Source organism: Ictidomys tridecemlineatus, unplaced genomic scaffold (genome assembly GCF_052094955.1).
Source record: "Ictidomys tridecemlineatus isolate mIctTri1 unplaced genomic scaffold, mIctTri1.hap1 Scaffold_844, whole genome shotgun sequence".
In the NCBI taxonomy this organism is placed as follows: Eukaryota; Metazoa; Chordata; class Mammalia; order Rodentia; family Sciuridae; genus Ictidomys; species Ictidomys tridecemlineatus.
In genome coordinates, this window is record NW_027526095.1 from 21,970 (window position 1) to 34,403 (window position 12,434).

The 12,434-nt window shown below is 50.8% G+C and overlaps 1 long non-coding RNA gene across 1 annotated transcript; it reads right to left on the reverse strand.

Annotated features, from left to right (window-relative positions):
• Positions 1-1,224: 1,224 nt before the first annotated feature.
• On the reverse strand, positions 1,225-2,338 carry LOC144374725 (uncharacterized). The gene is made up of 2 exons (XR_013434054.1): positions 1,700-2,338; positions 1,225-1,542 (listed from the first exon to the last, which is right to left on the reverse strand). It is a non-coding gene; the product is annotated as an uncharacterized LOC144374725 (long non-coding RNA).
• Between the last annotated feature and the right edge of the window lie 10,096 nt (positions 2,339-12,434).

Genomic DNA, 12,434 nt, shown 5'->3' on the forward strand with positions numbered 1-12,434 from the left:
GTGGGTCCGATCAGGAAAGATGGGAATCACGTCTTCTTTTTTAAAGTGGAACAGAAAGCCTCCCAGCCGCCTTGGGCTTGCTCAGGCAGAGCCGGCAGGGACCTGGCCTGTGGGCCCAGATCCGCAGCCTTGGCCATCTAAGCCAGGTCCACTCCTGAGCCCTCTGCTTCCCTGTGTGCATGGGGAAGGAGGTAGGGAGCCCCGGTGGTCAGCACAGTGTGGGGCTCTCCCCTCAGTATTGGTTCATGCCTCCCAGAGTCAGCTGAGACCCTCAGAAAACCAGCCACTTCACATGGTCTGCGTCCTCCTGGTCCCTTGGCACACGTTTTGTGCTGACGTGACAGCCCGGGGAACAGATGTCTCTCTGGCCCTGGGGAAGGCAGAGGAGGCCCGGGCCTCATCCCACGCTCCTCCCCTTCCTCCCCACTGGAACCCAGGTCACGGCACGCAGGACCCATTCAAGGAGGGGGCCCAGGAAGGCTGTCAGGTGCAGTGAGGGCAGAGTAGGGAACCGAAGGTCTTGACACAGAGAGGAAATTCAAAGGGTTTTCTGGCCCCACACTTGGGTCTTTACATCGTATCATGGCTCTGCTTTGCAGTGAGACTGGTAACGGAAGATCTCGGGAGGCACACACCTATAATCCCAGAGACTCGGGAGGCCGAGGCAGGAGCATCGCAAGCTTGAGGCCAGCCTCAGTGACTTAGAGAGACTCTCAGCATCTTAGTGAGACGCCGTCTTAAAATAATAAATAAGAAGGATTACGGATGTAGATCAGCAGCAAAGCACCTTTGGAATCAATCCTCAGTACAAAAAAAAAAAAAAAAAAAAAAGAAAGAAAGAAAGAAAGAAAGAAAAGAAATTGGCGTCTGAGGCCTGGAGTGGACGGCCTGTCCATGTGTGCAGAAAGGACAAGATGGTACCAGCTCAGGCCTCCTCCACCCGCTGCCACCCAAACCTGCCTCTGGCTGCAGGTGTCAGGGTGGTGATGCTGACGGGGTGCTGGGGAGGGTGCTGTGGCCGGGGAACAAGTCACCCAGCGAAGAGGAGCGTGTAAATGTGTTTGTGTGTGTGTGGTGCCGGTGGGACCTACTCCTCAGTATTCCGTCTCCAATATTCAGTCTCTACTACGAGGCCACTGCTACCAATGGTCAGGATGAGCGTGATCAGCAGCCAAGAAAGCCCCTGAGTGCTTACTTACCATGGGCCAGCCACAGCGCCAGGTGTTTTACATGTATTATCTAATTTAATCCCTAAAAGTAGTCATGACCCTCATCTCCCACAGCTGAAGAAAATAAAAGGAAAGACGTTTAGGAATCTGACCCACAGATGCCTAGCTAGTGTCTTAGTCGTCTGGAGCTGCTGTAACAAACATCACGGACTGAGTGACTTCAACAGCAGACACTTCTTTTTCACCGTCCTGGAGACCAGACATCTAGGATCAAGAAGCCAGCAGGCTGGGTTCTGGTGAAGGCTCCCTTCCTGGCCCGTGGATGGTGCCGTCTTGCTGTATCTTCACACGGGAGAGGAACGATCCATGTTTCCTTCATGTGTGAAATAACGGGGCACCAATCAGAAGAGTCCACTGTCACGGCCTACTCACCTCCAAAGGCCCTGACTTCAAGTGCCATCACACGGGGGGGGGGGGCATTGAAGGGGACATAAACATCCAGCCTGTGGGTTCACAGAACCAGAATTTACCTGTGGGGGTTCATTAGAGATGCTCACGAGTTTTTGTCTGTCAGCCGCTGCCTCCCCCACTCTGTCCTGTGATAGACTCTTTGGTCTCAGTTTAACTCAAGCACCGCTGTGGGACTGCAGCAGAAGTGTCCCTTACGGTCAGGAACAAGGCAGGGCTGCTTTGCTATCTCCCCAATTTCTTCAGCTGAGTTAGATATTCCCCTGAAGGAGGCAAATAGCTCTCATGTTTGTGCTGCCCGCATTGCACCTCCTCCATTCGATTGGGTAAAAGGGGGCACCTCAGCGTGATCCTGGCGCACAGACTCCGGGAGGCCAAGGTCGGCTCACGTCTGACCACACATTCTTGCGAGGTGACGCTGGAGAGTAACCTGTTCCCAGTCACCCCATCCCTGGGGGGGCTCTGCCAGGTGGCCTGGCACCTGGGGAGTCTGCCCAGCTGGCCAGCCGAGTTTGTGTCACCCTGTGCCGACCTGGGCAGTAAATCAGCAGGCCCGAGGAGTTGGCCCCAGAGAGCGATCTAGCGGTGGCAGGAATGAGTAATTTACAAAGCCCATTAAGGCGGCCCAGAGTTACTTATTTATGGGAACTTTTTGACAGATCTGCGGCTTAATCATTTATCCCCATGAACATTCAGCCAGGGTCATGGGTAAATAATTCACTTATTACACACTCTGGAGTGGTTTACGGTGCTGTGACTTATGGTCTCACGTGAGCACGCAGCCCTGGGAACCGGGATGTGAAGGCCGGGGAAAGGAGGGGTGCCCAGGGCCCTCTGTGTGCGGGAAGGCGTGGGGGCCTCCCGCGCCACCTCGGACGGAAGCCGTAGTGCAGGAGGGTCGGGTTCCTGGCCTGATCCTCAGGAAGACATCCAGGCCCCAGACAGGGACGTCGGCTGTTCCCCGTGCCTCTGCCCCCTGTGCTCCTCCTGTCTCAACCACCCTCCTCCCCACACCACCCAACCATGATGGGCACCTCTGTGAAGCTCCAGGCGTGTGACACTTCCCACGAATTCCTCTTGGACTAGACTAGACATCCTCTCAGGGCCAGGACTCTGATGTCACTGAGAGTGGCCCCTGTCATAGCCAGACCGCTCACGAGGTCAGAAAGCAGAGAGTGAGAGACTCCACTCTCCAGAACCCAAAATATAGACCCCATAGCCACAGCCCCAGTGAACCACTGTCCCAGCCACACCCACCTGCCCCCGCTCACCACTCAGTGAATCCCACCAGGATGGATTCACAGACCAGGGCCAGGTCCTCCGAATCTTCTCGCATTGTCTCACACAGGAGCTTCCGGGGGCACCACCTCTGAACCACAGGAGTTAGTTAAATAAGCTGCTGTCGTACGGATGACGATGACTGTCATCGGAGTGAGTCCCCAGGAGCCCACCAGTTGTGGTTTGGATCCGGAATGTTCTGCAAAAGTTAGAATAGGTGATGCTCAGAAGTGAGAAGATTGTCTCAAGAAGGCTCTGACCTCGTCAGTCGATGGACTGATCCATCCCTATTGATGGGCTAATCATTTGAATGGATTGCTGGGAAGGGGTCCAAACGATAGGCAGGGTGGGACATGGCTGGAGAAGTAGGTCATGGGGTGCAGCCTTGGGGACTATCGCTATTCCTGGTTCCTTCTCTCTCTCTCTCTCTCTCTCTCTCTCTCTTTAAAGAGAGATGGAGAATTTTAATATTTACTTTTCAGTTTTTGGCGGACACAACATCTTTGTTGGTATGTGGTGCTGAGGATCGAACCCGGGCCGCACGCATGCCAGGCGAGCGCGCTACCACTTGAGCCACATCCCCAGCCCCTCTCTCTCTCTTTACTTCCCACAGGTGAGCAACTTTCCCCCACCATGACCTCCCATCAGGATGTTCTGTCCCACCTCAGGCCCAGAGGGATGGAGTGGAGCCAGGTGATGATGGACTGAATCCTCCAAAACCATGAGCCCCAATCAGTCTTCTCCCCTCTAAGTTGCCTTGGTCAGACATTTTGGTCACAGCAGTGAACAGCTGACTAACGCGTCACCAGGGCTCGCCTTCTTTCACCTACGTCGGCCCCAGGCCCCAGACACAGTGGAAGCCTGTTGTCACATCTTCAAGGTTCTTTGAGATTCTGATCCTGAGGGCACAGAGGAGCTCATGTTGGGACGAAGGAGAATAGAGTTTGGGCAGGGTCCCGGGAGAGGAATCAGTGGACCCGGGCAGGGAGTCCAAGTGCAAGAGCCAAGGCAAACACTCTCTCGGAAGTTCCCTTCCAAGCCCCACTTTTCCCACCCACAACCTTCCAGGAAGACCTCACGGATTCCACGCATGTTTCCCAGAGCCCCGGCCTGAAGGGTGTTAGCTGGTTCCGGTTAAGACCAGCACCGGGAGGTCTCCCTTTGTATCCATACCAGTTGCCGCCAGATGTAGAAAGACCTGAGCAAGGTGGTTCTCCCTGGTTTTACCTCTCCAAGGGAAGAGACGGGCGATGATTGACCACCCCCCACCTTATACCTGATGCCTCTTCTATCCAGGAAGTCCCTTAGAAGGCCCTGTGTCACCCCAGCAGTCTCCATCAAGAAAGTACAGGCCACTAAGCTGCTTGTCACAGAGAGGAAAACCCTGGGTCTTCCTGAGTTGGGAGAAGAGAAAGGACAGAATCAAGTTCATCCCAAGCACAGGGCTCTCGTTCCCCCTTGAAGGCCCTGTGCCCCTTAGGGAATTTTAAAGAGGTCTCTAGTTCCTTCCCGGAGTCCTGGGAATTTACTATCATATTCATATATGTTCATGTGTCCCCCATACCAACCACACAGGGCAGGTATTCATTCTTGTGATTTTTTTTTTTTATTATGGACCAAACTGTGGCCTTCCCAAATCCATTTGTTGAAGCCCTAAATCCTAGTTTGATTGTGTGTGTAACTGCCCCTCTACATCCCTGGAGAATTTGTTCCAGAACCCCCAGTGGGTACCCAAATCCGCAGATGCTCAAGGCCTCTGTATAAAATGGTAGAGTTGGGGCTGGGGATGTGGCTCAAGCCGTAGCGCGCTCGCCTGGCATGCGTGCGGCCCGGGTTCGATCCTCAGCACCACATACAAACAAAGATGTTGTGGCCGCCGAAAACTAAAAAATAAATATTAAAAAAAATTCTCTCTCTCTCTCTTAAAAAAAGTTCTGTTACTTTGAGTGTAATATATCTAAGATACTTAATAAATGCAAACTAAAATGTAATAATAATAATAAAATAAATTGTACTGGAGAAACTTTAAAAAAAAAGGTAGAGTATGTGCATATAACCTACATATCCTCCTGTATACTTTAAACCATCTCTGTGGCTTCTACTACCTAACACCATGGAAATCATATGTAAATATATGGCATATTGTTTAGAAATAATGACCAAAAAAGTCTGCCCGTGTTCTCAACAGATGTAAACATGCGAGGTCTGACTACATGGCACGTGTCGATTTCAATCCATGATGGAACTTGGGGTGCAGAACCCTCAGATATGGAGGGCAGACTTTGTTGGAAGACAGGGGTCTTTAAGGAAGTAATTAAGTTTATGTGATATTTACAGTTTGGATCTGGAATGTTCCCCAAAGGCTCACGGTAAAGATTTGGCCCCCAGTGATTCTGCAACCTGTACACTCGGAAAAATGAGAAATCGTACCCCATCTGATTCGAATGTATGAAATGTCAAGATCATTGTTCTGTCATGTGCAACTAATAAAAACAAATCATAATAATAATAAAAAAAAAAGATTTGGCCCCCAGCCATGGCTTTGCTGGGAGATGGCGGAGACTTTAAGAGGCAGGACCGACTGGTAGATCTTCAGGTCCCTGGAGGCATGCGCCCTTGAAGAGCCACAGGTCGGCAGTCTCCTCCTCTTTTCCTTCCCAGCCACCAGGTGACAGGTCTCGCCACACACCATGACGAGCACGTGCCAAACGTCCAAAAGCCATGGGCTCGATTAATCCTGGACTCCATAACTGTGAGCAAACAAACCAACCCTACCTTCCTCTTTCTCCCCTGCCCCCCCTGACCCGGGAATTAAACCCAGGGGTGCTTAACCATGAGCCACATCCTGGCCCCTTTCATATTTTATTTAGAGACAGGGTCTCGCTAAGTTGCTTAGGGCCTTGCTGAATTGCTGAGGCTGGCTTTGAACCCACGATCCTTTTGCCTCAGCCTCCCGAGCTGCTGGTATTACAGGCATGTGTCGCTGTGTCCACCCGGCCCCCCTTTACTCTTTATAAGATTTTGTGTGTGTGTGTGTGTGGTGGGGGAGGTGGATACTGGGATTGAACCCAGGGGAACTTCATACTAAGCTATATTCCTAGCCTCTTTTTTTCTGATGAATTTTTAAAAATATATTTATTAGTTCTAATCAGATATACACGACAGTACAAAGCTCTTCCATTCATTGTACACAAATGGATAATTTTCCACTTCTTTGGTTGTGGGCAATGACGTAGTCACACCATTTGTGCAATCATACACATACCTAGGGTCATGATGTCTGTCTCATTCCACCGTCTTTCCTACCACTTTGCCCTTTCCCCTCTACCCCCTCCCCTTTGCCCCATCCAAAGTTCCTCCACTCATCCCATGTCCACACCCCCCCATATGGATTAGCATCCACTTATCAGAGAAAACATTAGGCCCCTGTTTTTTTGAGATTCCCAGTCCTTTTTGTTTTTTTTATTTTGAAATGGTCTCGCTAAATTGCCTGGACTGGCCTCAAACTTGCCATCCTCCTGACTCTGCCTCCCAATTTTCTGGTATTACAGAATTGTGCCAACACTGCACCTGGCTTCAGTATTTTTTTTTTTTACAATGACAGAAAACTGAATAGCACTATGAGATTATAAGGATGGATTCTTAATCTTACAGGACTGGTGTCCTCACAAAAGGAAGGGGTGATGTGGAAATCAGGGGAAGGTCTCTCTCTCTCTCGTTCTCTTTCTCCCTTTTTTCCTCCTCTTGCACACAGAGGTCAAGCCTATGTGAGGACACAGCAAGAAGGTGGCCACTTGAAAGCCAGACACCAGCCATGCTTGGCACCCTGATCTGATTCCCACCCTGCAGAACTGTGGGGAATAGACGTGGTTTAAGACACCCGGTTCGTGGGGCTCCGTTAGGGCAGCCCGAGCTGATTAGACAACTCCCTTTTACAGGTGAGGAAATGGAGGCACAGAGACATGAACTGCGTTGCTTCAAAGTCACCCAGATAGCAGGTGTCAAGGTTTGACATTAGTACTGGACCTCACAGGCTGTGCAAAGATCCTGTGGACTGCATCCTGGGAATGAACTCCGGAGTCTGTCCCCTGCATCCAGCAGTCTGCCTGCTGCTCCTGAGGCTGCGCGCCCCTGTCCCAGCTTTTCCAGGGGTTCCCACAGGCTGAGCCCATCCTCTGCACTCACGGCTCCGCCCCTCCGCTCAGTCTCGCGGCGGCCGGCGGCGCAGTGCTGCCACCTGCTGGCAGAGCCTCCGCCGCTCCCGCTGTTTCTAACTCCCTTAAGCCATCGACCCCTCCCTCCTAGCTCCAACCCCTTCCCCTTTCTCCTGCAATTAGGTCACTAATGGGATAGGCCCCAGACCAGAGAGGGGTGGGGAGAAAGGAAGAAAGCCGACGAAAAGAGCCACTCTTTGGGATAGAGGGGAAAACTGATTCCAAAAGGGGAAAGGGGCTTGGTCCCCATGAGCCGGGTGCCCTCCTGACCCTCGGACTCTGGGCCAGAGAGCCGCAGCTCTGCAGCAGTGGGCAGGGCGACCCTCGGTGTGGACCCGCACAGGAGCACTTAGGACCTCCCCCCGGTGTCTGGCAGAAGTGAGCAGGGTCTGGAAGGCTGTGGAGGAGGCTACCAGGAATAACACCCCTCTGCATTCCAGGGCAAGTGGACCACTCGTGGGCTGGGTGCTGTCGGGGACCCTCCCAAAGTGACCTGCCTGGTGAGCCATCCCACCTCGTGTGGCCCATCAGGAAACTGAGGCTCGGAGAGGTCTATCAACCCACAGCTATTATGCACTAGCAGATGGGTGACATAATATCTGGGGGCAAGGCTGCTGAGCCTGGAACGGACTTCAAGGGCATGGAAATGCACCGGCTGATCTTGCAGAGATAGAAACACAGATGTCAGCGCTGAACAGAGATGCCACGCTCTTCTTTCCACACAAACCCCGGGCGGTAGCGCCTCTTGGTGAGGTCCCCCAGAGTCTGGCTTATCTGGCCACGAGTCACACAGCACCGCAGAGCCATACCCAGCAGCTGGTTTCTGCCCTCCCTCCCGTGTTGCCAGGGCTAGTGGCAAAGAGAAGCAGATGGTAAATGGGAGCCGGGGAAAGGGGCCAGAAAGGAGAAGTGGGCAGGGAGAGCAAGTGGAAAGGAAGGGGAATCGCACAGAAGGAAACACAAAAACAGCATATGGAGACAAGATAAAAGGCCAGCCGCCTGTCATCCCAGCTGCTGGGGAGGCTGAGGCGGGAGGATCGCAAGTTCAAAGCCAGCCTCAGCCACTCAGCAAAACCCTGTCTCTAAATAAAAAAAATAAAAAGGGCTGAGGATGTGGCTTAGTAGGTTCAATCCCTGATACCCAAAGAAAAACAAAGAAAAAACAAAAAAACACCAAAGACGAGAGCATTTTGACTCTGCAGTTACCAAACTGTGTTTTTTTCAGGAGGTTTTTTTTACTTTTTTTTTTTTTTAATCTAAAACGTGGGTGGAATGCAACTGCACCTAGCTCATAGGACTATTTTGAAAGTGAAATGATGATGTTACAAATGTGAACTCCCTGGCCGCAGTATTCTACTCATAGTCAGCTTCCAATAAGTGTTAGTTGAGCCTGAAACCATGAAAACCAGGGGGTGGACTCACTGTCCCTTCGTTTTCCGTGACTGCCAGGCTACACCCACATTGATTTTCCTGGTAGGTGCTCATCACCCGGCCCCACAACACCCCCTGACTCAAGGCTCTGCGTCTGCTCCAGCTGTTGGTCGGAAACGGAGGTTGGTCTTGCTCCTTCAACTTTGCTCTTTGGAGTTACAGGCTTTGCCTCCGCCCTCTGAGTGCACCAGCGTTGCAGGAGTGATGTCTCCAACACGGAACGAGGCAGGTAGTAATTAGGAGACACATGGAGTCACATCCTTCCACCAGAGGCTGGTAATTTTGTGTCCTGGGAAGGCAACACATTTGTGTGGATCTGCAGTGTAACTTAAGGGCCTAGAATCTAGAGTCAGGAGTCTGGACGACAATCCACGTTGGGTTTGGTTAACATCTGTGTTATTTTGGGCAAATCTCTTTCTTCCTTCAGTCTTAGAATTTTCACCTGTGAACCAAGGGTATGTCTAAATAGGGTGATTAGCTGTGGTGGCACCTGCCTGTAATCTCAGTGGCTCTGGAGGTTGAGGCAGGAGGATTGCAAGTTCTAAGCCTCCCTGGACAACTTAGTGAGACTCTGTTTGAACACAAAATAAAAAGGGCTGAGGATGTATGTTGGTGGTAAGGTGCTTCTGGGTTCCATTCCCCAGTACCCAAACAAAAAACAAGAATAAACAAATAAGTCGGGCACGGTGGTGCTTGCCTGTAATCCCAGCCGCTTGGGAGGCTGAGGCAGGAGGATTGTGAGTTCAAAGCCAACCTCAGCCAAAAACAAAACAAAACAAAACAAAACAAAACAAAACCCAACAACAAGGCACTAAGTAGCTCAGTGAGACCTTTTCTCTAAATAAAAAAACAAAATAGGGCTGGTGATGTGGCTCCAGGGTCAAGTGCCCCTGAGTTCAATCTCTGGTATCAAAAAAATAAAAAAATAAAAAATAAAATAAAATACAAACAAGAAACTTGTCCTCCAAGTTCACAGGTGTACCTAGGGCACAGGCCCTGGCTGTTGAGTTGGCTGGGGCACCAGGGTCTCCGATGGGTCTTTTCCCTGTGGAGCCCCAGGAAGCCTGGCAGCGATGACCTTTTCCTTCCTCCTCCCCAGGGTGGAACGTTCCGGTGCTCAGGCCTGGGCAGAATATGGCTGTTGCCGAGTCCCGTAAGTGACATTCCCAGCCTGCCTCATAGGCACCCATTGCCATGGCCGCACAGGTTCTCCCATCCCTGAACACCTGAGCCTGCAGGGTCTCTGTAGAGTGGGCCATTGCCTTCTTCCCATGATCACAGCTACCATCGTTGAGGGTTGACTGGATCTGAGACTGCATTGAGCTCTCTGCCTGGGCTTTGTCTTGGTCATCCTGGGAGACAGTTCAGAGATGACCAGCCCACCTGCCCAGCATTACCCAGGGACAGAGCCGAGTTTCCAACCCAGGCCCGTCTGATTCCATGGTCTGCCCTTTATTGAAGCAGCCCGACTTTAGAGTGATTCTTCTAGACTTGGTGCAATACCTGGCACGTGGTAGGTACTCAGCAAACATGTGAGATTGCTGACTTCCTCCACCAGTTCTTCATTTCCTGGTTTTTGAAGAACCCAACTTTTTTTGGCGGGGGTTGAGGGTGGTACTGGGAATTGAACTCAGGGGCACTCGACCACTGAACCACATCCTCAGAACTATATTTTGTATTTTATTTAGAGACAGGGTCTCACTGAGTTGCTTAGCGTCTCACCATTACTGAGGCTGGCTTTGAACTCATTATCCTCCTGTCTTGGCCTCCCAAGCTGCTGGGATTACAGGCATGTACCTCCGTGCACAGCTGAAGAACCAAACTTTTTGTATGAAATAACTGTGTCTCCAACACCTTTCCGAGTTGTGCCTGAAACACAGCAATACATATTTGTGGGATGATGTCTACATAGAAAAAGTTCTCGTTCCCTGGGCTTTTTCCTAGATATTTGCACAGATAACGAGAACGGGTCTATCTGCACGATATATTAGTCTGTCATTCTTAGAGAACACTTGACTGAATTTTCTATTTTTGTAAGTGAGAAACCAAGACTAAGAGAGATAAAGTGATATGTCCAAAGCTCATATAGCTAAATTTGAAAACTCCTTTACTCTATGCTACCCACGTAGCCCTGAGAGCCAGGTCAAATATCCCTCTGCTGAATGGGGACAGGAAGGGGACAATGGGATCCGACATTCAGGTCAGAAGGCAGTGATGGATTTTTAGTTTACTCTTGAAGATTTTACTTCGTACCAATCTGGGATTTATTAAAACAATGAATTTAATAAAATGAGTAAATCTAGCTTTCTGGAATAAAATGTCAGGTTGAATCTTGGTTTAACCAGTAGCTCGCTAGATGGTCTTCTGGTTTTGCCCGAGTCCCAGATTCTGATCAAAATTAGAAATAAGGAAGGGCTTCCCTTGTCTGATTACTTTGAGGAGGAAATTAGAGGCTCCGTATAAAGAGTTTCGGTACAAACCATCCCACAGTGGGTAGCCTGTCGCTGTTGTAATGGTTCCTGTCCTTATTCGACTGTGCTGATGTAGAACATTCGACTTTGTAACCTGCCCACATTTTCTTTCTCCTTGCTCTGGAAGGTCACCGAGGTCTGAGGTTTGGTTCTCCACGGCTGCTCTGCCTCTCTCCAACACACAGGGCTGCCTGTTTTTGTCCTCCCCCCCCAGACCCTCCCACTGGGCCCAAATAAGCAGCTTGTTGGGGTGAGGATGCTAGCCTGCGGGAATGCCGGAATGCCGTGACATTCTGCTCTCGAAACTGGTGACCCTTCCTTAATCCTGGGCGGAGGCTGGCCTGTCAGTCAGCTGGTCATTCGCAGAGCCTGGAGGCGGCTTGCCAGAGAAAGGACAGGGGCCACCGCCCCCCCCCCCATGCTTTCCTGCTGCTCCGGAGGAGTCAGTGGAAGGTGATGGTTAAATACTGAGGAATTTGGCAAGATGGCTGTTAAACGGTTAAATGTCCAGTACTTTGTGAGCTAGTTCTTAGATTGTTAGTCGCTGGAAACCAGTCTTGGTGACCTGGGTGCAGGGGTGTCGACCTGAAATCCCAGCCACTCCAGGAGACTAAGATGGGAGGACCACGAATTTGAGGCCAGATGGAGAACTTCTTTCAAATTTTAATGATGGGGCTGGGGATGTGGCTCAAGCGGTAGCGTGCTCGCCTAGCATGCGTGCGGCCCGGGTTCGATCCTCAGCACCACATACCAACAAAGATGTTGTGTCTGCCGAAAACTAAAAAAAAAATAAATATTAAAATTCTCTAAAAAAAAAATTAAAAAAAATTTTAATGATGATAATAAAGGTACTGGGGGGCTGGGGCTGGGGCTCAGTGGCCGAGCACCCTTGGGTTCAATCACCAGTACTGAAGGAAAAGGAAGGAGGGAGGGAGGGAAGGAGGGAAGGGAGGGAGGGAGGGAGGGAAGGAGGGAAGGGAGGGAGGGAGGGAGGGAGGGAAGGACCAATTGTGGTGGAATACTATTACCATGGAAATCTGCAAACACTGAGAATGAAGACCTTGGTTCACCCCGCAACCAGGGGTTTATTAGCACATAGCTGAACAAATCCTTCTGTTTCTAAAACCGACTGCCCGAGCTGAGGGAAGACTGCAGGACTCCAGCTTGGCATGTGGTCAACCCTCACATTTTTAGAAAATTAGTTCCTTTTTGTGGTTGTCTGGTACTGAAGATTGAACCCAGGGGTACTTTACCAACCCAGGTCTTTGTATTCTGTTTTTTAAAAATTTTGATATAGAGTCCCCCTACGTTGCCCAGGCTGACCCCAAACTTGCAATCCTTTTGCCTCAGCCTCCTGAGTCACCGGGCCCAGATGTGCGCCATGGCACCTGACTGGAGAATGA